Genomic DNA, 26,651 nt, shown 5'->3' with positions numbered 1-26,651 from the left:
TCGTGGAGTGCACGGTGCTTGGTCTTTGGTGGAAAGGAAGGGCTGCACGTCAGGGAGAGCTGAAGTTCGGTTATGGGCTGCGGCTGCACGTCAGGAAGAGAAGATGGAATGTGGAGGCTGAAAGAACAATAAGCTCTTTCTTCTTCTCTTCTTCTCCTTTTCGTTTTCTTTTTCTTTCTATTTGTTTTGGATTTAGGCTAATCATGGTCGGCTAAACCTCTTAGCTAGGGCTAAGAGGTGAAGCTTATAGTGAGAAGGGAGACTCTAATTGCTGATTTAACTATTTAATCATGAATTGAACTTGATTATGGTTTAATTATTAAGGGAATGTTTGTAGTTTTTAATGGTCTATTGTGACTGAAATTACAATGGGTCTGTGATAGCTTTGAGCAGGTTCCTTTTCTCCTTTTCATGTTTATGAAGTCAGGAAGCCCTATTGTTCACCATCGTCTCATGGGCATGGTCGGATGACGGTACTCTTCCTAACTTTCATGGCATGTTGATTGATTGGTAATTAGTTTAATTCTGTTGTTTGCTTTGTCTCCTAGGCATGGTTAGATGATGGAATCCATTCTAATTCATACACCTTTCATCTCTTGAAAACCAAATCAAGCAAGTTCAGTTTGAATTCCATATGCGAGCTTAAGATCTCCCTGATCTCTACAAGTGGATCCTCTGAATCCCTAGTTCCTTTCCTCTGAATTCCTTAAAGTTTTAGATAATTCATTCCACAATTCCTAAATTCTATTTGTTTTAGATCGCATCCTAGACTAGTTCTAGTTCTACTTGGTTTCAGATAACGTACAGGTATCAGTCCCTGTGGATTCGACCTCGGTCTTACCGAGTTTATTACTACATCACAACCCTGCACTTGGGGTGTGAACAAGTTTTTGGCGCCGTTGCCGGGGACTGACGGTTACGATTTTCTGAAATTAATTGGTTGTAGGATTAGTTTAAGATTAGGATTTTACTAACCTTAGTTTTATTTATTTATTTATTTATTTCTATTTGAGTTCAAAACTAACTTGTTTCCTATTTTATAGGATCTGGACATAAGTTTCTCAATTGGTAATTCCTTCCTAATCTCTCTACTTTTTCATATTTTTAGAATTAGGGTTTAAATTTTAGAAATTTTCTAATTCCAGCACTTTTAGAATCTAATTTATTTTCCTAATTTATTTTTAGAATATTTTTAGGAACTAACCTTCTTATTTTGTAAGCCTTTAAGATAGAAATTTCTAATTTGGTAAGCTCTTTCCCTACTTCCAATCTTTCAGTTCTCTTTTAATAATCTACTTTTTAGTTTAGACCTTTCCTAATTTATTTTAGAAATCTCCGCTTTCTTTTAAGAATTCCTTCTTTTAGAAATTAATTTACTGCTATTTTTCTTTTTCTTTTTTTTTTTTTTTTAGAATCTAACTTATTTTTGTGTTATTTTGCAGGTTTTTAACTTAGGACTCCAATTTGGTAATTTCTTTCCAACTCTCCCTTTCTTTTTAGATTTTCATTTCCTTTCTTAGGATTAGGCTTTGAATTAGTTGAGGGTGTGAGTGTTTCATGCCCAAGTGGGCCCGTGACAACACTCGACGTCTCTTGACTGAAGGAGGATTGGTTGAGGGGTTGACTATCCATCGCAGGACTAGACACCGCTCAAAATCCCCTGAGTTAACTGAGGTTATGGTTGAAGACCAACCTCCTCTACTTCCACCCAGGGTGGAGGATACCCAAGATGAGAATGAGGTGCAACAGGCACCCCCGCCTCGTACTTTACGAGATTTTCTACAACCGGCGGGAGTGAGTACGCCCTCATGCATGATTTTTCCTGAAAACACAGGACAAATGGACATCAAGCCAGGAGTTATCCAACTCCTTCCCAAATTCCATGGACTTGAATCTGAAAGTCCATATTTACATTTGAAAGAGTTCGATGAGATAATAGCTACATTATGTTTTCCTAATGTATCTGAGGATACAATTAGGCTGAAACTCTTTCCTTTTTCCTTAAAAGAGAAAGCTAAGACGTGGTTACATTCACTGCGTCCTAGATCCATTGGCACATGGAACGATATGCAGAGGGAATTCATAAAAAATTCTTCCCACATCATAAAACGATTACCCTCGAAAAGCGATCATGAACTTTGCCCAAAAGGAAGATGAAACATTCTTTCAATGTTGGGAAAGGTTCAAAGATTTGGTCAATTCATGCCCACAACACGGATTTGAAACGTGGCGCATTACAAATTTTTTCTATGATGGACCGACATCTTCCATGCGCCAAATGGTCGAGACAATGTGTAATGGAGAGTTCATTAATAAAGATATCGACGAGGTATGGGACTACCTCGATAGGCTGAAAAACACAATCTTGGGACTATTACCCAAAGTCGAACACCACGTCTAGGCCGACTCAATTAAAGGAGAAAGGTGGATTATATCTCTTGAAAGAAGAGGATGATCTCAAGTGTAAAGTGACTACGCTCATAAGGAAAGTTGAGGCCATGGAAGGAAAGAAGGATAAGGTCAATGAAATTGTTTGCGGCATCCGTGATTGCAACATTCACACAACTGAAAACTGTTCCTACAATACCCGCCTTTCGAGGAGTGTTGAATGAACAAGCCAATGCCGTAAATAACTATCAAAGACCTTTTACTAGACCTAACTCCAACACATACAATCCTGGTGGAAAAATCATCCAAACTTTAGTTGGAGGAATGGACAAACGGCGACTCCTCCAGGTTTCTTCAATCAAAATCCAAATCAAGTGAAACCTCAAGAGGAACCGGTTCAAAATCCCATACAAGAGCTGGCTCTGGCAATGCGGGGAATCACAGATTTTATGCAAAAAATAGATTCTCGTATGACGGTTATAGAAAAGGGGATGCTTCCCGCACAACCTCTCCCCAATCCTAAACCGCAATATGAGATAATGATTCCAACTCTTCAAATCAGATGGGACATGCTAAATCCATCACCACTCTTAGGAGTGGGAAGATCATTGATAAAACTCTTCCGGTTAGGCCCGAAAAGCCTCAAGAACCAAAAGAGGACAACAATGATGGATCCAGTGATGCCCCACAAAAAGTGGAACCGGAACTTCTAGAGAAGCCAGTTGCTCCATTCCCCCAACGGTTGGTTTCACCAAAACCTCTCTCTAACTCTCAGGATATTCTAGAGGTGTTGAAACAGGTGAAAGTCAACATTCCTCTACTTGATGTCGTCAAACAGATACCTTCATATGCCAAATTCCTAAAAGACTTATGCACGACCAAGCGACGGAAAATTATTCAAAAGAAAATCTTCTTGACTGAGAAAGTGAGCGCCATCCTGAAGCAAGACGTGCCGCAGAAATTCAAGGATCCCGGTAGCCCAACCATATCATGTGTAATCGGGAACCATCGAATTGATCACGCACTTCTTGACTTAGGAGCGAGCGTCAACTTGATTCCCTACTCGGTATACAAACAGTTAGGTTTGGGTGAATTAAAACCCACCCTAACCACACTACAACTTGCTGATCGCTCTGTTCGTGTACCAAGAGGGATAATTGAGGATCTGTTGGTCCAAGTTGATAGATTTTACTACCCTGTAGACTTTATCATCCTGGACACTGAACCCATCAATAACATGAGCACTCAGATTCCTGTCATTCTTGGTCGCCCATTCCTGGCCACGTCAAATGCAATTATCAATTGCAGGAATGGTATCATGACTATGTCTTTTGGAAATTTGACATTGGAGTCAAACATTTTTTTCAATAACGGCAGAAACTCAGAGGATGACGAGTTCCACGACATTAACATGATTGACTCTTTCGTGGAAGATACGACACCTCTCACCTTATCCTCCGACCATCTAGAGACGTGCCTGGCCCACTCCCATGATTTTGATGATGACATGATTAGGGAGACGTGCGCCTTACTTGATACTGCACCGGTACTTGAAGTTAACCGATGGAGGCCACAATTTGAAGAATTACCACAAACTGATGTAGTGCCTCTACCGTCTAACCTCAAGCCGCCGAAGCTTGACCTAAAACCTTTGCCCTCTGATTTGAAATATGCATATTTGGGTCAAGATGAGACATACCCGGTGGTGATCTCTGCCCACCTGGAGAAAGAACAAGAGAGTATGCTTATATCTTCTCTCATTGAGCATAAAGGAGCCCTGGGATGGACGATAGCGGACCTCAAGGGAATCGATCCCTCGATTTGTACTCACCACATATATCTTGAGGATAATGTAAAAACCGCTCGGCAACCACAACGTAGACTAAATCCAAACATAAAGGAAGTGGTTAAAGCCGAGGTTCTTAAACTACTGGACGTGGGTATTATATACCCTATATCTGATAGTCAGTGGGTGAGTCCAACTCAAGTGGTCCCTAAGAAGTCCGGAATCCCCATCGTAGCCAATGCTAATAATGAACTCGTGCCAACTAGAGTCACTACTGGTTGGAGAATGTGCATTGACTACAGGAAGTTGAATACCGTCACGAGGAAAGACCACTTTCCCTTACCATTCATTGATCAGATCCTGGAAAGGTTAGCTGGTCATTCCTATTATAGTTTTCTTGACGATTCGCGCTACAACCAGATAGAGATAGCCCCAAGACCAGGAAAAGACCACATTTACATGTCCCTACGGCACCTTTCCCTATCGAAGGATGCCATTCGGACTATGTAATGCCCCCGCCACTTTTCAACGATGTATGCTTAGTATTTTTCCGACATGGTGGGGCAATATTTAGAGGTTTTCATGGACGATTTCTCTTTTTACGGTCCTCTTTCAGCAAGTGTTTGGAAAGTCTTAAATGTGTCTTGAAAAGATGTGAAGAAAAGAACTTGGTACTTAATTGGGAGAAGTGCCATTTCATGGTTCAAGGGAATTGTCCTTGGGCATATCATCTCGTCCCAAGGAATCGAGGTAGATAAGGCAAAAATCGATCTTATCTCTAACCTACCTCCACCCAAGAACATCGAGACGTGCGATCCTTCTTAGGACACGCAGATTTTATAACATTCATAAAGGACTTTAGTCTTCTTTCTCGTCCTTTATGTAATCTTCTTCAAAAGGATGTTCCGTACGAGTGGACTAAGCAATGCCAGGAAGCTTTCACCAAGCTTAAAGGCACATTAACCACTGCACCTATCATGCAGCCACCCGACTGGAACCTTCCTTTTGAGCTTATGTGCGACGCTTCTGATTATGCTCTTGGGGCGGTCCTAGGCCAGAGAAAAGACAAGAAGCCCTACGTCATTCACTACGCAAGTAGGACTCTAAATCCTGCCCAAGTGAACTACTCGACTACGGAAAAGGAACTCTTAGCCGTAGTGTTCGCCTTGGATAAATTTAGGTCCTACCTGATCGGATCCAAGATCATTATATATACAGATTGTCACGCCCCAAACTCGGAGACCGGGCTCACAAAATTCCCGATCGCCGAATCCGGCACCGACAGCCTCCGTAGAACCCCATTCTCGGCTCCCAGCGCCCATTCGCCAGGTTCCGATCCTGGGATGCTACAAGGAGGATTTTGTACATCAGTTTGATTCGTAATAAGCATAACCAAAGGCATAACCCACAAACAACAACCAAAAACTCCATCACATTTCCACTATAATCAAAAACTTTCCAAGTACAATGGGCATAAGGGAAATACAATGAAGATAGACCAAAACTCCAAAAGAAGATCAGCCACGCGTCCAAGCCTCAGCGCTGCTGCGATCCAACGTCACCTGCACGCAACGGTCGTGCATAAGCTTATAGAAAGCTTAGAGGGTGGTGAAAGTGTATGCTCAAGGTGAAAATGTAGTCATGCAGTATCAGAGTAATGCGGAACATGCTGGTGAATGCTAAGAATCCCATTAGCCGTACCAAGGCCATGCGGTGCAAAGAATGTGTCGGCCATACCAAGGCCATGCAATGCAAAATGCAAGTCAAGCATACAAATCCTCATCTAAGTCCACATGTCAATACGGCTCAAATCTGGAATATCAGGGTCTAGTACACTCCAAGCCGATTGCCGCCCCATCGCGCAATAAGGTGAGTGGAAAAGACCTCACTATCCCGCCCAATATCGGGCTCGGCTCGTCAATAGCGGACCCATTCCTCGAGTCGTCGACTCAACCTAGCATTGCCCCCTACTCTCAACGTGTAAGGCCGCACCCCCTTCCAACCGACCACGACAGTGGAAAACGCAACCGTCTGATAATCGGCACTCCTACACCCACTAGGTCCAGGCGTTGGAGCAACCTCCTCGGTACCATAAGGGTTTAGGGACTTTCACCCAGGATATCTATCGCACCCCATGTAAAAGATTTCCTATCCAATCCCCAACCACGATACGTCTCATGGAGGCTACCCCGATGTCGCCAGGAGTACGAACCATATCACACAATGCGAATGCATGAATCACACTATCCATCATGCAGATCCTTCGCGTATCATGCGCTCATGTAGGCAACACCCCCTGTACGGAGCCCTAAACAATCTGCCCAAGGCATATGCTATGATCGCATTTCTCATATCAAGCATACGTATGATGCATATGATTATGAATTCATGGAATTAAATATGTTATATGGGATGGATGGTAATCATAACAAGATTGGGCCTAGACGGCCTACATATCAGGTGTACGAGCCTAACAATGGGCCCTAGGGAAAGTCATAATGTGGACATTTAACCACACTATACTTGCAATGTGGACGTCAAACCACCATTGCTCCCAAGGCATGATTGTCATAAATATCATTACATGGATCATGTTGGGACTGCACATTGCAATGAACCTTAGGTATATCTCATTGGGCCTTCAATACATCAAATAGGCCGTATCTCATGGGCCTTATATTTATTAAGTGGGCCACATCAATGGGCCGCATCAATGGGCCTTATGTTCATTACAATGGGCTATAACCCGTGGGCCTTAGAATGCGTTAAATGGGCCTGCTCACATGGGCCTTGTATGTATCAAATGGGCCTCGCCAATTGGGCCCCATACATGTATCAAATGGACCTACTCACATGGGCCTTATATGTATCAAATGGGCCTCGCCAATTGGGCCCCATACATGTATTAAATGGACCTACTCACATGGGCCTTATATGTATCAAATGGGCCTCGCCAATTGGGCCCCATACATGTGTCAAATGGGCCTACTCACATGGGCCTGAACTTATAGGTCCTAGTACATCTTGACGGGCCTTAACCCATGGCCCCATTACATCTTAATGGGCCTCGACCCATGGGCCCCTAATACATTAAATGGGCCTCGACCCATTGACCTTACATGCATATCAAAGTGGGCCTCAATCATGGGCCAACAATTACTGAGATGGGCCTCCCACCACCATTGCATTTTATATCCACCACCATTGCATTTTATAAGATGTAATATATAATATATTCAGTACATATAATATTACATAAAATATAATATTATACATATATGCGTATATATATATATATATATATATATATACATATATATATATAATATACACACACCACGCACGCACGCACCACACACGCACCACACACGCACGCACTCACAGGCCCCCAACTGTGAACATCACAGTGGCCCCACACAAACACAATCATCACAGTGGGCTCCACCGTCCAGGCGGACGGTGGAGATAAAACACTTACAACACTGTGGGCTCCATGTGGGGCCCACCGCAATGTTTCTATGCCATCCGAACCGGTGATAAGGTCCAGCAGACCTAGATGAAGGGTGGAAATGAATTTCACCCTGATCCAAAACTTCTGTGGGCCTAAAAAGGGTTCCAACGGTAGAATCTAATTCACACTGTTTCCTTTGATGTGGGCCGCTCGAGTCTTGGATCAGTCTGATTTTTGGGGTGGGCCCATGTCAAATAGTGGCCCACCCGATGAACGGGTTAGATGGCACATAAACGTCAAGGTGGGGCCCACGGCTAGGGCCGTGGCCACTGCCTGTCCGTCCGCTGACCGCCCGGACGTGTGCTGGCGGTGCCTGCTGCAACGCTGACGACAGCAGCAATAGCTGCTTCTTCATTTAAATTTTTTTTTTTTGTTTTTCAGAAAAACTGCAGATTTTGCAGGTGGGGTCCACATCCAGTGAATCCACTCCGTCCATTAGCCCTCTATGGCTCGAGACAAGCAAACCAAGCCCAATATTGGGCATATTTCAACGTATAAAAGTTTAAGGAAGGTTTCAATGGCGTAAACCACCATTTGCTACGGTATGGCCCGCCTGAAAGTCTGATGGATCCCATCTTTCAGGTCAACGGCTGAAAAGAGCTTGGGAAGGGAATGGATGGTGTGGATTTAATACATACATCAAGGTGGGGCCTACATGAGTGGACCACTCCAAGGTTTTTAAAAAAAAGAGATATTTGTTTTCCCTTCCAGCAACGTCCAGCGTCCAGGGACGCTGGACTTTTCAAGTACCTAGGAGGTGGGCCCTGCTTATGTGGGCCACCCGGGGCTGGAAGCGGCAGGGTACTTACACATAGAAAGTGGGCCCCACTTTTAAATGATTTGGATAAAATGCCTACCTCATGGTGGGGTCCATTCAAGTGGGCCACATGACCTCATTAACATAAAAATAAAAATAAAAAATAAAACAATTAAAATAAAAAGGGAGAGAGATAGAGAGTGAGACCGTATGATGGAGGGACCCCGGCACTATGGGCCCTCCCTTGCACTAAATCATACATCAAGTGGGCCCCATTACACATGGGTCTATAAAAATTAGATCCAACGGTGGAGATCCCTTCTCCACAAAATTAAATGGTCTAAATGACCCTAAGCATGCAAGGAAATAAACATCATGATGGGGTCCATGGAGAATGGCCCCATCATGGAATGATCATGATGATCCTAGTGGGCCATTGCGGTCACATCTTAGGGTCCAAAGTGAGATCCAAACCATTGATCGGTTGGCCTCACTTGGCCCAACTTAAAAGCATCAAAATCTATCCTATCCAAACACCCACCGCTAGATCTTCTTGCTCCCTTGGCTTCCTTAGCTCCTTGAGCTCCTCTTTGATGGAGGAAGATGAGAAATGGATGGTTGAGATGAGAGATGAAGGGGTGGGAAAGGTGGACCTCACAAATGAAGTTTTCTCACCATGGGAGGACCATACGTATGGGACTTGCTATGGGAGAGTTTGAATGAGAGAGAGACTTGTAAGGGAGAGAGAGAGAGGGAGTGAGATGGGTGATGGAGTGATGGGGGATGGTTTGGGTTGAAAATTGTAAAAAGAGGTATGGTTAATGTTGAAAATGGGAAAAAGAGGAGTGGTGAGGTGGAAAGAGGGTAGACTTTTGTGAAAGGTGGAGATGGGTTAATGTACTTGAGGTATGGGATGCTTTAATGGTTGATTGATGGGACTAATTGTAGAGATTCCCTCGAAATCCGCAATGCGCGGTATTTCTTCCGAATAAACGCTGATCAGCATCTTCTTGCCTGGGTATCGGTTCGGTGCGCAAGTCACGGCGTTGGAACCGCGGCGACGACGCGGTCGCTATGATATAACTTTCGGACCAAGCCGACGTCGGTACGCGGGACCTGGCTTAGGATCATGCGCAAACACCGAATACGGTGCGAAGGTTGCCGGAATTTGACCGGAAGGATCGCGGAAGCTAACGGAACAGTACGGATTAGGACACGGGTCTTACACAGATCATGCGGCACTGAAGTATCTTCTTTCTAAGAATGATTCTAAGCCCCGCTTGATAAGATGGATCCTTCTACTCCAAGAATTTGATTTGAAAATTAAAGATAAAAAGGGAGTAGAGAACGTAGTGGCTGATCACCTTTCTCGCCTTAATACCTCTGATTCCCTTGAGGCGACCCATATCAATGACATGTTCCCTGATGAACAGCTGTTTAGAGTCTCCCATTCACCTTGGTTCGCTGATATTGCTAATTATCTTGCTACAGGTGCCATACCGATACAGTGGACTGCGCAAGATAAGAAGAAATTTTTCACCGAGGTGCGCAACTTTTTCTGGGATGATCCTTACTTATTTAAATATTGCCCAGACCAAATTCTAAGGAGATGTGTACCAGACGATGAGCATCAAAGCGTCATCTCCTTCTGTCACTCAGAGGCCTGTGGTGGTCACTTTTCTGCTAAAAAGACCACGGCCAAGATTCTGCAGTGTGGCTTTTACTGGCCCACTATGTTCAGGGACACTCATGAGTTTTGCAAAGCTTGTGAGCGTTGTCAGAAATTGGGAGCATTGTCCCGTCGAAATATGATGCCCTTGAATCCCATCCTTATCATTGAAGCATTTGATTGCTGGGGCATCGATTTCATGGGACCATTCCCCCAATCATTTGGAAATCTGTATATTTTGCTCGCCGTGGATTATGTCACTAAATGGGTTGAAGCGATTCCGTGTCGAAAGAATGACCATCGCACGGTCATTAAATTCCTGAAAGAGAACATCCTTTCTCGATTCTAACGCCTCGAGCCATCATTAGTGATGGGGGCTCACACTTTTGTAATAGACCATTCGAGAGCTTAATGAAGAAATACGGTATCTCTCATAAGGTAAGCACCCCATACCATCCGCAGACAAGTGGACAAGCTGAGATTTCCAATAGGGAGATTAAACACATTTTGGAGAAAACGGTTAACCCAGATCGTAAGGATTGGTCAATCCGATTGACCGATGCCTTATGGGCATACCGTACTGCCTTTAAAACCCCTATTGGAATGTCTCCCTTTAGACTTGTCTATGGAAAAGCTTGTCACTTGCCTGTGGAGTTGGAACATAAAGCGTACTGGGCGATCAAAAATCTTAATTTCAATCTGGACAACGCTGGCTCGCTACGCAAACTTCAATTGAATGAACTTGAAGAAATCCGGAATGATGCGTACGATAATTCGAGAATTTACAAGGACAAGATGAAAGCATTTCATGACCAACACATTTTGCGAAAATCATTCACGCCTGGTCAGAAGGTCCTTTTGTACAATTCTCGATTACATCTCTTTCCGGGTAAGCTTCGATCTCGTTGGACCGGCCCTTACATTGTTGTTACTGTTTTTCCTCATGGGGCCGTTGAGATAAGAGATCCCGACAATGGCAAGGAATTTAAAGTCAATGGCCATCGATTGAAACCATTTGTCGAGAAATTTGATTCAGAGGACATGTCCATGCCTCTGACTGATCCTGTTTACCAGGACTGATCTCCTAGTCTGATGGAGGTATAGGTAGGTTTATCGCTTTCATAGGATTATGGTAGTTGTTTTGGTCTGGCTGAAGACGTTAAACTTAGCGCTCCTGGGAGGCAACCCAGCTTTTCAACTTATTTCATCGTCCTAGCTAGTTCAATGTTTGTGGGTAACATCCCTGCAAACCCTCACGAGACTACAACTCGTCCACTAGGGGTAACCTAGGGGTTTAAAGGCTTGTTGCATGCGCTAAATGCAATCGAGAGCACCTGCGAAAGTGGTATAGGTAGAATTTTATTTTTGTGCTGACTGGATTCCATGCCGCGATCTCTTTGAAAGTCTCTCATGATTCATCATCCAGGTACTATCTTCCCTTCACTTTTTCTTTACTTTTGTTGTCCTATGCGCATTCCATACTCATATCCTTTACATTGAGGACAATGTAGCTTTTAAGTTGGGGGTGGGAGATTAGGTTACCTAATCAGTATTTTCTTGAGCAAAAATTGTGAAATTTTTTTTAAAATTTCTCTGGACTTTCTGGTGAATTCAAAGTGATTAGACGACCATCTTTGATTTAGAATTATAGGATATGGAATGTTGGTGATTTACTGCTCTTGGATTCAGTTGCTCGTTGGATTTCACAGTTAAGTTTAATTATTAATCCATGATTAGAAGTTGTAAACATTGATTGAGTCATGATTTCACATGTCACATCTCGCTTACACATTAAGATTTCAGTTTGAAACTGAAAGGTTAATTTGGTGATCAGTAAGCATAGAAGGAACCAACTTGAACAATTGCCCGTCAAGATCAATTAAAAGGAAGAAATACCGTTGAGAAAGGTTAGGCAAAGAATCTTCACTATAGGTTTGCTCCCTATAAGTGTGGACTTCATTCCCCTTCTTTGTTTTTAGTGTTTAAAAAATAAATAAATAAATTTAAAAAAAAAAAAAAAAAAAAAAGGGAATGAAAAGATGATCTTTGAGGCAAGCTTTGGTTATTATGAATTCTCTTGTTGATTACCAACGATATCCTGAAATAAAGAATTGAATATTAATGTTGAAAGTTGGGATTACACTTTACATCTGTGGAACTCAATGTTTAGGATTATTTCTAATTAAGGGACTAATACTTTGAATGAAGTTTACCGTGTGTTTGAGTCTAGGAGAGAGTAAGGCCCAACATTCATGAATTGTTGAATTCTGAATATCTAGATTGTTTTCCAAAATCACTCGAGTTCATAGAAATTCTCCTGTAATTCTCAACTTATTTTTCGCATACTTTGCTCGGGACTAGCAAAATGCTGGTTGGGGGTTGTGTTGAGAGTCAAATATTGCATATCAGACCCATTTATTGTATGGATTTACAAGCATGACACCGTTTAATAGCCTAATTTAATTGTATTTGTGATGCAGGGCGTCTTCATGAGCTTGGACTGGGAAAGGACACTAAAAAGCATGGATTTACCGATCTGATGACACTAAAGCATGGGACGGACCCCAGGGGACCAAGATCATCGAATTTACACACCGGAGATCCGTGAAAATCAAGTAACTGAAGTTCAAGTGGCCCAAAATTGGTTCATAATGAAAGATCATAGGGTTCCCACTATCCGTTCAGGTCAAAACTCTATACAGGGCCTAAGGACTCTAAATGAACCGTACATGTCGAAATTCATCCGTCGGATCATCGCGGGAGCAGCCCAACGGACAGATCAGCTACCAAAATAATGATATGGGGCCCACCTGACATCTTGATATGCTTCACTTTTGGTCTCACCCCTTTAATGGAAGTACTAAAGATGATGGACGGATTGGATGTTACATATACATCACGATGGACCCCACAGGGCCAGTGCGTGTACACCATGTACACGGCACTGGCCGTGCACCGAACCACGCTACGCGGGTCAGCAGCGCTGACCCGCATCTCCTCTTCAAATACGGCGGTGGCCGTTTCACGCGGCAAGACGGACGGACCGTTTTGCGGATGGTAGTGGGCCCCACAGCGTAAATTTTCGGATGATCCAAGCCAGCCATCTTGTAGAGGGCCATGATTTCTTCAAACCCATGCTAAAATTTTGGACCCATGCAAGCACACGTGCATGATACAGAGGCCATAAGTGGACTGCCCGCAACGTTCAAATTGATGTTTGGAAGATTTCTTCTCTGATTCCGTCAATGGACGTTCAAAACTACCCATTCTTGACCGAAATTTCGTCCTGGAATCCAATGGACGGGTGGATTTCTTCAAAAACACCTTCGTGGGGCCCACCGAACACGTCGGTGCAGGTCCTTTCACAAGAAACGCACATCCGAGATTCGGGAGTTGTGGGCCACGATCATCAATCTTCTCGATGATCTGAACCGTCTAAATGATAGAGAGGGAAGATGCATCCACTTCCACGCTGGCAGACTTGATCAGGACAATGAACAACGGTCCGCACGAAGTCTCTGATTACTGGCTGCGTAAACTGACCCGCGCTTCTTTGCCGATTCCTTGCTGTGAAAGGGGTCTTCTGCACGCACGACTCCAGCCGGGACTCACTTCCACCGGCCTTCCTCCTATAAAAGGAGACAACAGAGGTGAGGAGAAGGGGAGCAGCCAAAAGTGAGTGGGGGCTGTTGGGAACGTGGGTTGGAGAGAGAGCAGCGGCTGTTTTTGCTAAGGCTGCTGGAAGAAGGTGGCTGCCGAACGTGGAGCTGGGAAGGCTGAGAGGACAGCAGGAAGAAAGAGAAACGTGAAGGAGGGTGCTTGGTCTTGGTTTTGTCGTGAGGGGCAGGGACGAGGTGTGCTTGAAGCTTGGTTTCCAATCGGCTGCTGATCGTGGAGTGCACGGTGCTTGGTCTTTGGTGGAAAGGAAGGGCTGCACGTCAGGGAGAGCTGAAGTTCGGTTATGGGTTGCTGCTGCACGTTAGGAAGAGAAGATGGAATGTGGAGGCTGAAAGAACAATAAGCTCTTTCTTCTTCTCTTCTTCTCCTTTTCGTTTTCTTTTTCTTTCTATTTGTTTTGGATTTAGGCTAATCATGGTCGGCTAAACCTCTTAGCTAGGGCTAAGAGGTGAAGCTTATAGTGAGAAGGGAGACTCTAATTGCTGATTTAACTATTTGATCATGAATTGAACTTGATTATGGTTTAATTATTAAGGGAATGTTTGTAGTTTTTAATGGTCTATTGTGACTGAAATTACAATGGGTCTGTGATAGCTTTGAGCATGTTCCTTTTCTCCTTTTCATGTTTATGAAGTCAGGAAGCCCTATTGTTCACCATCGTCTCATGGGCATGGTCGGATGACGGTACTCTTCCTAACTTTCATGGCATGTTGATTGATTGGTAATTAGATTAATTCTGTTGTTTGCTTTGTCTCCTGGGCATGGTTTGGTGATGGAATCCATTCTAATTCATACACCTTTCATCTCTTGAAAACCAGATCAAGTAAGTTCAGTTTGATTTCCATGATTCCTGATGCAGGCAAAAGATCTCCCTGATCTCTACAAGTGGATCCTCTGAATCCCTAGTTCCTTTCCTCTGAATTCCTTAAAGTTTTAGATAATTCATTCCACAATTCCTAAATTCTATTTGTTTTAGATCGCATCCTAGACTAGTTCTAGTTCTACTTGGTTTCAGATAACGTACAGGTATCAGTCCCTGTGGATTCGACCTCGGTCTTACCGAGTTTATTACTACATCACAACCCTGCACTTGGGGTGTGAACAGTTGGATACCCTGAAACTGAGCCTGATTGCGTATTGGATATTGGTAGAATCAAGCGCAACCAGGACGATCCTCGCCCCGGCTCGTTTCGAATTAGACAACCCATCCATGAAGAGGGTCCATCTGCTACTCTCTTATGATTCCTTGCTCTCAAGGAGGGGAAGCAGTAGGGACTGCCTCGGGACTGATCACGATCTCTGGACCGGCATCTCCAATCTCAAAACTCGAAGTTGTGAATTCTACTATAAAGTGAGCGACGGCTTGACCCTTGATCGTTGTTCTCGGCCAGTACTGAATACCGAACTCCCCGAGCTCCACTGCCCATTTGGTCAGACGCCCAAACACTTCTGGTTTCTAGAAAACTTGTCGGAGAGGCGATAATGGAATGCGCATGAAAGTACGGGCGCAGCCTCCAAGTAAAGACGACTAGGCTGAGGGCTAGCTTCTACATGCACAGGTACCTGGTCTCAACTAGGACCATTACCTTGTTGGTGTAGTAGACAGGGCGTTATTTACCTTCCACTTCTCGGATGAGCGTTGAGCTGACGGTTGAGGCTGAGACCGCTAAATACAGAAATAGAGGTTCGCCCTCCTTGGGCTTGGATAGCAGAAGCGGTGACCCCAGGTATTACTTCAACTGTTGAAAGGCTTGCTCGCAATCCGAGGTCTACTCTATTTTCCTGTGGCCTTTTAGCTGCCTAAAGAATGGAAGACATCTGTCAGTTGCTCCGGATATGAACCGTTCGAGCACTGCGACTCTATTTTCCTGTGGCCTTTTAGCTGCCAAAAGAATGGAAGACATTTGTCAGTTGCTTCGAATATGAACCGTCCGAGCGCTGCGACTCTTCCAGTGAGAAACTGGATTTCCTTCATCGTCCGAGGCAAGCTCATATCGAGCAGGGCTTTAATTTTATCGGGGTTTGCCTCGATACTCCTCTGGTTGACCTGGAATCCAAGGAACTTGCCCGAGCCTACATCAAAGGCACACTTGGCAGGGTTCAGCTTCATTCAGTATTCTCAGAGGATCAAGAAGGTCTCCCCAAGATCTGCGATGTGGTCGGAGGCTTTGATACTTTTGATGAGCATATCGTCAACGTAGACTCCATGGTTTGACCAATCTGTCAGGCAAACATTTGGTTCACCAGCCTCTAATATGTTGCCCCAGCGTTCTTCAAGCCAAAGGGCATAACCCTGTAATAGTAGAGTCCCTTGTCGTTGACAAAGGTCATCTTCTGCTTGTCTAGGGGGTGCATTGCGATCTGATTGTACCCGGAGTATACATCTAAGAAGGTAAGCAGCTCGTACTCGGGCGTGCTGTCAATCAGCTGGTCAATCCGAGGTAAGAGGGAGCTATCCTTAGGGTAGGCTTTGTTCAGATCCGAGTAGATCACACAAACCCACCACTTCACATTAGCTTTCTTCGTGAGGGACCACATTAGCAATCTAGTCCGGGTAGTGACCTTCCTTAATGAACCCGACGCTGAGAAGCTTCGACACCTCATCGGCTATGGCCGCGTATCTCTTGGGCTCGAACGCTCTCCTCTTCTACTTCACCGGCTTGTGCTCTGGGTCCACATTCAACTTGTGGACTATAATCTCTAGAGGGATGCTTGACATATCCTAGTGTGTCCACATGAAGACGTCCTTTTGTCATCATAAGAAAGTCAGCATCTAGGCTCGCTACTCAGAATTCAACAACGACCCAAGCTGAACTGTCCAACTCAGATCGGCTTCCTCGAGCGAGACAGTCACAAGTTCTTCAGTGGAGTCCTCCGCAAGGTTATCTTCCCTGGGGTCGAGTGCATTTATTGTGAGGGCCTGCTTTGCTAAGCCTTTCTCACTGCCATTGAATAACACCTTCGTGCCTCACATTGGTCTCCTCAAATATATCCGATCCCTCCTTCGGCAGGGAACATCATCATCAAATGGTAAGTGGATATGACCACCCTCATCGCGTTAAGGGACGGTCAGCCCATTATGACGTTGTGCACTGATAGCATCATTCACCACCAGGAAATCTACCAGCAGAGTCACCTGATTCCGCCCTTCTCCTGCTGTAATTGGGAGGGAAATATCACCCTCAGAGATCACCTTATCTCCGAAAAATCCATGCAATAGGGTCTTCATGGGTCGGAGGCACGACCTGTCTATCCCCATCTTGTTGAATGCCTCGGAGTAGATTATATCAGTTGAGCTCCCCGTGTCAACCAGGATACGATAGATGACATGTAATTAAATTTCAATCTCATTTATGGTTTGCACTTGCAAGTTATAAGTTTTATTTCTTTATAATGCGTTTCGAAATGGGGCTGTCAACGGGCCAAGCCAGGGCCAAGCAATAAACAAAACTGAATATCCCAACCCATAAGCCTGCCCCAAATAGTTTAAATTTGGGTCGAAGCCAACCCCAGGTGCTACCCATTGACAACCCCATTTGGAAAATATTGAAGAAGTTCAGAGTCTACTAATTTGACTCGGGGCCTGTTTGGAATAGTAAATTAGGGTATATTTACCATTAAATAAGCAATTATTACTTAAAACAGATATTTTCCAAGCTGTCATATCAATTCCATTTTGGAGCAGTTAAAATCCCTTTGTATTAATCGAAAACTAGTGGTCTTTATTTGAGTTAAATGCATACGGCGTAATCTCCTCTCAGAGACCATTCAACCAAACATGCGAAGGGTCCACACTGTTGCAAACATGTAAAGGATAAAAAAGGTTGCAATTCCATCTTCTACAATCTATATCCAAACAGCGTAGCTCTACGTAACTGCATGGTCAAACTCGGTGGACTTTAGAGTTGAAGTAAAGCATATTGAAATAATTGTTAATGTACCATATAATTCCTGTATAAATTACCAATCCAAACAGGGCCCAGTATTTACTTCCTCGGCTTCGGGTTCGTTGAGACGGGCCGGTCGGAGCCGACTCGGTATGCAGAAGTGAGGACGAGTGACGTTGCCCACTTAGCTCGGGTTCTGCGGTCGCTATTAGGAGCGTTTTCTTATTTTCCCTGGCCATGGTAAAGCTCTTTAGTCTTTTTGTATCTTTCCCATAGACGGTGCCAAAAATGTTGAGGTAAAAATCTGGATCACCCTTCGCCAACCCTACGTGCTCAAAGCGAACCCTGGTCCTGCACAAAATGATAAACGAAGGAGACCCTGGCTCAAACAGGGGACCCTCTAATTCCAAAGTCAGGCTAGGATAACCAGGTGTAAGTAGTGTTGAGTAGAGTGAGGGTACAAGATATTGCTTACCTGTTCCTGTAGAAATGATTCCTATTTATATCTTAGAGTCCTGCTGGATGTGCCTGATAATCTCGACACGGTTATCGCCACTACGCGAGAGCTATGCGCACGCGATCGTTGGCCGCTATCTGGAGATCATGCACTAGGCATTACACTGATCATGCGTTACTGGGTTTATTCCATAAACGTCATCATTGACCAAGCTCTTATCCTAGCCGACCTCACGGCTCAGATCTCGCTCGACGACCCGAGCCCACGAGTAAGCTGATCATTATCGTGCAAGGTAGGGAGGATCAGGTTGGAGGTCCACTGGGCGGGTGTATGATGACCCCTACTGCATTCCGAGTTGATGTGTGGACTCTTGCATAAGGACTTAATGCAGGTCGGCTCGGACGTACTGCCATTGTTTCGAGGCCTTGCTCATTGGACGCTCGACCACTTAATCTTAGATCGGTGTCGTAGCTCTACAAGAGCCTTTGGAATCGCCTCGGGTCAGATGCAATCAATCCGAGGCTTTGCCCCTTGATGCTTCTACTTTAACCTCGATGTAACTCGGTTCAGATTTACCCATAAGAGGCCAGAAACTCAGCTTCTCCACGGCCCCGCGGCCCCAAATAGAGTGCCAAGTAAAGAGATGTTGCTAGAGATTTGTCTGGGCTTTAGTATATAGCAATGGAGATCATGGTTTAGTGATGTAGAACATGAGATTTGGTCCATGCGCTAAGAGCCCTTACAGTAGGTGTTGGCTGTTGAATTTTTGGCCTGATGTTAGGTTGTCTGTAGACCATTGTTGAATCTTTCGTTTAACTGTTTTTTTTCTTCTTTTTCTTTTTCTTCTTTTTGTTTGCTTGTTTCCGTCATGTTGGAGAGAAGATCTGGATCTTTCCATTTACTAGGTTTTTGGAAAATGTACACTCACATTGGTGTTAATAATACTCAAGATTTGGACAGGGATTTGCTTGTAAAAATGTAAGAAAGGTTACAAAAAGCTGCCTAATTTATATGGATTTTACATTTTGTTACTCTTTTTTTTTTTTCCAAAAGATTTTCAAAAAGCTACCTCAATAACGGATTGGACCGGCATGCGAGCAAATAGGTCAGCTGCTTAAGTGGGCCACAATGTGATGTTTATGTGTGCATCACCTCATGATAGGCCAAGGGCCCAAAATCACCCCATCCTTGATTTAGGTGAATCACATTATTAGAAACAATGTGCAGGGCAACAATTGCCCTCCAAACCATTTCCATTGGTACGGCCCACCTGAATCACGGATGGGCTTGATTTTTAGGCCCTATGCCTAAATTTTGGTGTGGCATTCAATGACTGGAGTGAATTTCATATAATCATCATAGTAGACCCAATAAAAAATCAAGGGTGGACATTTCTTTCCCAACAATTTTTTTAGTCTAACAGAATCGACAAGTCAGCTTCTTCTTCTTTTTTTCTTTTTGGTTCTACGGCTAAATTGAGATTACGTATCTACTGGTTAGAGTAGATTTTACATGGATTTCACATAAATATCCCTACCAAAAATCAAGTCCTCATGTCCATCTCGAACCATACATGGAGATTATTTATAAAGAAATAAATGATGCCAAATGTATGGAGAGAATATTAACAAAAAATCATATTGTATGGTCCACCCCTCTTGATTTTGACTGGGCCCATCGCGATGTTTACGTAAGGTTCATTCCAACCATTAGATATTTAGTTGTCATGCTATGTAAAGAAAAAAAAAAAAAGGCTAGCTCATGTTTGTCGTGAGCCATACCCATGGAAGAGATGTTCACCCTTAAATTTTACACGGCCCACCATGATAATTATATAAAATCCACTCCAACTATTAGATAACACACAAAATTTTAAGCATGAGGACCAAAAATCATACCCATACTTGATTCATATGGGCTAGACTAATGGAAATAGTTTGATGGGCAAGCATTACCCTTTATTTCCAATCATTCCATGCACATGAATCACAGCCAGAGCTGATTTTTTAGGCTCTTGGCCTAACACGAGGTGACACACCTAGTGGTCCTGGTGGATTTAATATAAAAATCATGGTTGGGCCTACCTGAGCCACCCCACCCATTTGCCCGCACATCTGCCAAGGGTTGAATGGCAATTATATACACTAGCTTTTTGAGAAGGTACCAGAATATAATTTTCATATTAATCATGTAGTATTTTGTAAAATTTTCAAAAATTTAAAGGGTTTTTGACATATAATACGTCCCTTGTTATACATTAAAATAATAATAATAACAATAATAATAATAATAAATCCCCTTCTTTTTTGTTTTTCCAGAATAACACCCTCTAATTTTATTTTTTTCCATACGGTGAATTAAGAAACAACCCATCGTTACTTCATGGATGAAAATACCTAACTACATTGAGTAAGTTAACAGGTTTAGAAATAAAGAATTTACCCCTTTTAAATTATCTACAATGGGTGAGTAAACACTTTTGAAAATAAAGAATTTACCGCTTAATAATAATACCTGACACTGCCGACCAAATGTACCCCATTTAGAATAAAACAATTTACTCCTCACCATCCTGGCCGCTGATTAATGGACACTGATCAATGAATTAACTGTTGAATGTGCTACATATGTACAGCAACATGGACAGTTCTGATTGGTTCCAATAATATGACTATGGTAGGTCCACATTACAAGCGGTTTTCATCTAAACCCAACCATCTGACGTTTTAGACTATGTAACTATTGTGGGTCTCATGTTACCAACGGTTTGGATCTAGCCCCAACCATCGTATATTTTAGATAAATTGAATGTGGTGGGGGAAATGTTACAAGCGGTTTGGATCTCATCCCAACTATCTGACAATATAGACCTTCTGATTGTGGTGGAGCCCATGTTATTGAGTACTAGCACATTTCATAGGTATCACACAAAAATCTTGCTAAATGGATAACCCAATCTTTATTTGGCCTCAGTTTCCACTGCCATCGATTTTCTAAGCCATAGAGATTAGATGGGATGGTGTGACAATTGCCTAACAAACATGCATGATTCTTTAAATAATAAGAAATCCGCGGCAGAACCAAACAAAAAAATGGATTATAATTAATGAATGATTGGACATACTCTTGTATAATTTATGTTGATTGTCCATATTAAGGACCATTGATCAAATGATTCATACTTGCTTAATCAGTGTGATGTTTGTCTGATAGTTCATGAAACATTCATTGAACCCTATAAAGAGTGTAGAGCAATCAATTAGACTGTCTAAATTTTCCCAATCCAACTGGGAGAACTGTAACTTTATCATTTATAAGAACAAGAGAACGTCTCTTCTTCTAAACCAAGATGGCATATAACAGTGTGTTCTTCGAGCTCATGATCTATTGGCCTTACAGTCCTATGCCATCCATTTTCAAATATTGCATGGATGGGATGGTGACAACTGCATAACAAAAGTGTTTTTTTTTTAAATAAGAAATCCTTGACAGACCCTAATAAAAAAAATGTATCAAATTGTAGATTGGACCTACTTTTGTGTAAATTATCATGATTGTGCATAATAAATAACATTAATCAAATGGTTTAGACTAATTAGATCAGTGATGGCTCATGAAATGTGGACCGAAACAGTTGATAGGACTGTCTAAATGTCCCAATCCAACTAGGAGCATTATAGGAATATCTTTATCATTCTAAACCAAGATGGCATGAAACTGTTTGCTTTTGGAGTTCATATCTATTGGAAGCCATGGATGAGATGGTGATAACTGCCTAACAAAAGTGATTCTTTAAAATAATAATAACGTAACTAATAGATGGATCAAATTGCTGATTGGACCGACCCTTGATCAAATGATTCATACTTGTTGGATCAGTGTGATGCTTGCCTGATAGCTCCTGGAATGTGCATTGAACCCAATGAAGAGTCTAGAACAATTGATTGAACTGTCTAAATGTCCCAATGCAACAATGAGCACTATTGCATACTGTGCCACAAGAGCACAAGAACATCTTTATTATTCTAAACCAAGATGGCATGAAATCGTGTGTTTTTTCATATCTATTGCCCTCAATTTAGCTAGTTGGGCAGTTTGTGTGACTGAAGGTCTAGATCGGTCATATATGTGCGTGTATGATTGTGCGGGTGCATGTGCCAGAGTTTGCCTGACTTAAGGTTTTCTTTGCTTAACTGAATTGTTGGTGCCCCTGTGTTGAGATGGACAGATTGGAGACGGGATCGAGATCCAGGTCCTCTCAACCACTAATTGATTAGCTTCATACTAGGACAATTTGTGCAAGGGTAGGGATTAACTCTCATGGATGAGTTCTTTTTACCTTGTGTTGGCAAACGCAGAATTTGGCTTAAGGACTTTTTATTATACCAACACTTTAGTGTGGTATTTCTCAATCAGAATGAAAAATCACACAAGAAAAAAAAAATTATATATATATAAGCTAGGCTAAGCACAATCGATTTTATTAATATCTTGACCATGTTACAATCGTTGTGCTTTATTACTGTGCATGAATAAAAGCGAGAAACAAAATAAGTACATGACGTGCCTATTGAAATAGACAATCAAGGCAGGTGGTCAGTAGGACATGACTAGAATATGAAAACTAAATCAGAACTCAGATGAACATGATGTTCTGACAATTTAAGGTTATAAATATTTAGCGTACTCTTATTGATAAATGTGCTGTAGTGAGAGCCGTTGGACAATAACAAACTTGATTAGAAAAAGTAAGATAGACATGAAAATAAGGTAAATATAAGAAGTAGGTAAATGTGTTTGACATGAGGCATCAAGCTCTTTTTCTAGCGCTCCTTTTATAGTTTTCCCAAGGTTGTGAGAACCCCTCGCTGGGCTTTTAGGTCATTTGTGTGGGTTTTCTGAATACGTAATCTCTTATGTAGTAAACCGGTACTTGCTTTATAAAGAAAGAGTTTCGAACTCATTGGTTTCTCAAATTTTCTTCCATAGCTAATCCTTCATAAAGATATTCGTGGCCCACTAAAGATTAGGCTTGTGAACCTCAAAGCCTAAACTTGAACCGACCATAACCAATCAACAACTCTGTTGATGGCTCACCTTGTCAACCTCGGGGCGTTGGACATTCGGATCAAACCACCTCTTAATTTTAACCATCTTTAAGGTGATGGTCTAGAGTGAGATGGGATTTGACACCCAACATCGATTTGTTATCAGACTAGGTTTGATTTAGTTCTCCTATTCTCTTGATTTCGATTATTGTATAGAACGAGATCTGATATAAGTTCAGTCATCCTTTTTTAATTCAGGTTTGAGACCATATCCAAGTTGGCTCGAATGTCAATTCAACCTCTTGGTGTTTAGAACACCCAAATCAATTGGCAGACTTAGTGGAGATACCTCGTTTCAACACTTGAGGTCTTGGCATCGATCCCTAGCGCGGGTGGCTAACATGGAGTGTCTGTACTGACAAGGGTGTGTACTAACAAGCGCTAACCCAAAAAAAAAAAAAAAAAACCTCTTGGTGTTTAGAATTCTCTAAATCATTGTTGGTTCTTTGAATGTCTCAGGGGAAACCTCCCATTTTGGAAGAATTATGAAAGACAAACTCAAAGATAAGATCATATCCAATTGTGAGATATTCTTGCTCGACAGGTCTTTTATAGTCATGCCAGGCACATTGCATTATAATGGGTACATTAATCATGGCCACATGGCATGCCATGATTCATTCCTTTAAATGGTTAGATATACCATTGCATTAATGACAAAATATGTAATGCCGAAGGTAGATCAAACACAAACTTCTTCGAGTGCGAGTACAGATTCTGCATATGCCAAATACATAGTGTCTTTACGTGGCATCCTCTTGAAAACAATAACTATTGGCCTTAATTTCCACTGCCATCCATTTTTCGAAGCCTTGGATGAGATATTGACAACTGCCTAACAAAAGTGATTCTTTATAATAATTAAAAATAATAATAATACAAGAAGAGACCCTAACTAATAGATGGATCAAATTGTTGATTGCACCTACTTTGGTATAAATTATCTCGACTGTACATTAAAAAAGACCATTCATCAAATGGTACATACTTGTTAGATCAGTGTGATGTTTGCCTGATTGCTCATGAAATGTGCACTGTATCCAATGATGAGTCTAAAGCAATGGATTGTACTGCCAAAATGTCCCAATCTAATTAAGAGCACTATAGCTTACTATGCTATAAGAACACAAGAACATTTCTCTTATTCTAAACCAAAATGGCATGAAATCCTGTGTTTTTGGAGCTCACATCAATTTGCCTTAATTTCCACTGCCATCCATTTTCGAAGCCTGAATGGTATAGTGACAGTTGCCTAACAAAAGTAATTCTTTACAATAATAAGAAAACCACCAGAGACGATATGGATTAAATTATTGATTGGACCTACTTTTGTATAAATTATCTTGATTGTTCATTATAAAGACCATTGATCAAATGGTTTACACTTATTAGATCAGTATGATATTTGCCTAATAGCTCATGAAATATGCACTAAACCCGTTGAAGAGTCTGGAAATTGATTGGACTGTCTAAATGTCCTGGTCTAACTAGGAACACCAGTGCTTACCGTCCTACAAGAGCACATACGAGAACATCTTTATTATTCTAAACCAAGATGGCATGAAATCGTGTGTTTTTGAGCTCATATCTATTGGCCTTAATTTCCATTACCATCCATTTCCGAGGTCATGGATGGGACAGTAACAATCGCTTAACAAAAGTGACTTTTTACAATAATAAAAAACCCATGAGAGACCCTAAATAATAGATGGATCGAATTGTTGATTGGACCACTTTTGTATAAATTATCTTAACTGTCCATAATAAAGACCGTTGAAGAAATGGTTCATACTTGTTACATTAGTAAGATGTTTGCCTGATAGCTCGAAATATGTGATGATTCTAATGAAGAGTCTAGAACAATGGATTGGATTGCCTAAATGTCCCAGTCCAACTTTACGATGCGGTAAGAATGTGAGAACATCTTTCACGTTCTAAATCAAGATGGCATGAAACGTTAGGGTTCATCTATTGGCCCTAAGTTCCACTACCATCCATTTTCGAAGCCGCGCGTGGATGAGATGGTGACGACTGCCTAACGAAAGTGATTCTTTATAATAATAAGAAATTCATGACAGGCCCCAACAAATAAATGGATCAAATTGTTGATTGGACTTACTTTTGTATAAATTATCTTGATTGTCCGTAACAATGACCATTAATCAAATGGTTCATACTTGTTAGATCAGTGCAATGTTTGCCTGATAGCTCTTGAAGTATGTGCCGTGTCCAATGAAAAGTCTAGAATAATGGATTGGACCATCTAAATATTCCAATCCAACTAGGAGTAGTATAGCTTATTGTGCGATAAGAACACAAGAACATCTTTTCTGTTCTAAACCAAGATGGCGTGAAACACTCTGATTTTAGAGCTCATATCTATTGGCCTTAATTTCCACTACCATCCATTTTTTTTGCTATGGATGAGATGTTGACAATTGCCTAATAAAAATGATTCTTTACAATAATAAGAAATCCATGGCGAGGCCCGACAATTGCCATTGGACCTACTTTTATATAAATTTTCTTGACCATCCATAACAAAGACCCTTGATCAAATGGTCCATATTCATATTCATTAGATCAAATTGATGTTTACATGATAGCTCAAGCAATATTGTGCACTGAATCCAATAAAGATTCTAGAACAATTGATTGGACTGTCTAAATGTGCCAATCCAACAAATATCATTATAGCTTCCGTTCTACAAGAACATGAGAACATCTTTCTTCTTGGATTCTATAATGCCATGAAACCATGTGCTTTTGGAGCTCATGCCTATTGGCCTTAATTTCCACTGCCATCCATTTTTTAAGCCATGGATGGGATGGTGACAATTACCAAATAAAATTGATTCTTTACAATAATAAGAAGTCAATGATAGACTATAACAAATAATTAATGGATTAAATTGTTGATTGGACCTACTTTTGTGTAAATGATCTTGACCATCCATATTAAAAATCTTTGATCGAATTGTTTATGTTTATTAGATCAGTGTAATGTTTATGTGATAGCGCATGAAATATGCAATGAACTAAATGAATTTAGTGTCTAAAATAAATGTATTGGACTGTCTAAATCTTCCTGTCAATCTAGTAGTGCATGAGTCCCGTGGGGACATGTGACAACATGTTTTAGGAAATAGCTCATCAGGTGGCCACACTTAATTTATATGGGCCATTACAAAATCAGGTCAATGGGTCAATCCAAATGGCTCAGTTGGACAGGGCCGAAATTTTGGCAGTCCGGACTCTAGGCCTTGCCACTTGCATGCCATCTGGTAAGTGGGACGCTGCCCAGAATATGTGCAGCTGATGCCCACTTTTCAACAATCCAGACCGTTCATTTGGTTTGGTCCCACCATGGTACACTATGCCTAAAAGCTTTTCCATATTCTTCCAATCCT

The 26,651-nt window shown here is 42.0% G+C and overlaps 1 non-coding gene across 1 annotated transcript; it reads right to left on the bottom strand.

The window, feature by feature from the left end:
* Nucleotides 1-2,114: 2,114 nt before the first annotated feature.
* LOC131229942 (small nucleolar RNA R71) lies at nucleotides 2,115-2,220 on the bottom strand. The gene has a single exon (XR_009163677.1). It is a non-coding gene; the product is annotated as a small nucleolar RNA R71 (small nucleolar RNA).
* Nucleotides 2,221-26,651: the final 24,431 nt, after the last annotated feature.

This window comes from Magnolia sinica, chromosome 16 (assembly GCF_029962835.1).
Source record: "Magnolia sinica isolate HGM2019 chromosome 16, MsV1, whole genome shotgun sequence".
Lineage (NCBI taxonomy): Eukaryota > Viridiplantae > Streptophyta > Magnoliopsida > Magnoliales > Magnoliaceae > Magnolia > Magnolia sinica.
This window is presented reverse-complemented; position numbering and strand designations above follow the sequence as displayed.